This window comes from Malurus melanocephalus, unplaced genomic scaffold, assembly GCF_030028575.1.
Source record: "Malurus melanocephalus ecotype Western Australia unplaced genomic scaffold, MMel_1.1 scaffold_86, whole genome shotgun sequence".
Lineage (NCBI taxonomy): Eukaryota > Metazoa > Chordata > Aves > Passeriformes > Maluridae > Malurus > Malurus melanocephalus.
The window spans coordinates 449,075-450,663 of record NW_026623318.1 but is presented as its reverse complement, the minus strand read 5'-3'; the positions used below and the strand labels follow the sequence as shown (position 1 = coordinate 450,663).

The 1,589-nt window shown below is 38.3% G+C and overlaps 1 protein-coding gene across 1 annotated transcript in view; it reads left to right on the top strand.

Moving 5' to 3' along the window:
• The window catches only part of ALS2CL (ALS2 C-terminal like), a 38,400-nt gene that overhangs the window by 12,046 nt on the left and 24,765 nt on the right, over positions 1 to 1,589 (top strand). The gene's annotated exons all lie outside the window — the stretch shown is intronic.

The following is a 1,589-nucleotide window of genomic DNA, read 5'->3' as shown; positions in this document are numbered from 1 at the left end:
CCCCCAGGTTACTTTTTTTGTATTTTTTCCAGATTTTTTAAAATTATTTTAGGTAGTTTTTTTCCCCCAGGTTTTTAAGATTTTAGGTGGGTTTTTTYCCCAGGTTTTTATGATTTTAGGTGTTATTTCCAAGCTTTTATGATTTCATGTGGTTTTCCCAGATTTTTATGATTTTTTGCAGTTTTCCCAGTTTTTTATGATTTTTTTTTGGTGATTTTTTTCTGAGTTTTTATGATTTTTATGTGGGTTTTTTTCCAGATTTTCATGATTTTATGGGTTTTTTCCCCAGATTTTTATGATTTTTTTTTCAGTTTTTGCAGGTTTTTTTTTTATGATTTTAGGTGCTTTTTCCCCAGGTTTTTATGCTTTTGGACAGGGATATAACAGTGATAAAATATCCCAGCAGGAATAAAGATTTATGCTCAGCTGAAATCCCACCAAAATGTTCAATCCCTCATTTCTTCTTCGCCATAAAAGTGGCCGAGGCTTTTCCAGCTGAGCTTTTCCAGTTTGACCCCACAGGGAATGGGAAATGAATCCCAAATTCTTGTTCCTCCAATCCTGCTTTCCATGGGTTTTCTCCATGTGGAAAAGAGGAAGATCTCCTTTTTGGTTGGATTTCCCCGTTTTAGGAAGTTTTGGAGCAGGAAAAGTTTTCCTTTGGGAATTGGCTCCGGGAATTAAAGCTGCTTTGCCTGGGTCACAAGAAAAATGGGAATTTGTGCTGAGGTTTGGGATGAGCCAAAGGAGTTTATCCAAAGATTTTATTTCCCTTGTTTCTTGGAATTAAACCTGGATTTTTTTTTTTTTTTTTTTTTTTTTTGGGGGGTGTGGGAGGTTTAAACACCAGGGATTTACTGGGGAATAAAAGTGAGATTTGTTGGGAAAATGTGGGGTTTGCTGGGAGAAAATGTGGGATTTGTTGGGAAAAGTGTGGGATTTGCTGGGTAAAGAAGTGGGATTTGCTGGGAAAAAATTGGATTTGCAGGGAGAAAAGTGGAATTTGCTGGAAAAATGTGGTTTGATCTCCCTCTAGTGTGGGATGAGGAACACTGGAGACGGACATCCTGCCTTTGCCTTGGGAACATAGACCTGATGCATTGCATGGAATCATGGAATGGTTGGGGTTGGAAGGACCTTAAATCCCATCCCATTGCAGCCTCATCCATGGGCAGGGCCCCTTCCGTTATCCCAAAATGCCTCAAATGTTCYGAGTGGATCCATGGCCCTGGAGATCTCCAGGGATTCCACTCTGAGGCTGCTCCAGACAATTTTTTTTGGTATTTACCCAGTTCCCACCATATTTTTCCAGGAAGCACAATGGGATGCATTGATTTTTATTTTATTTCCTTCACTCTCCTTTTTTTTTTATATGGAATGTCAGGAGTTCCCCTGGGATTGTAAGAAATGTTCTGTATTGTTCTACTCCCATTTTTGATGGATAAATAAACAGGCATTCCCAAGGACAAAGGATGGAATTTTATCGTAATGCCCACACCAAAGGAATATTTATGGAAATTTTTAAAAAGTTCAGGCTTCATCAAATTCCGGAATCCTGGAATAGTTTCCTTTTTCTTTTCTTTTTTTTT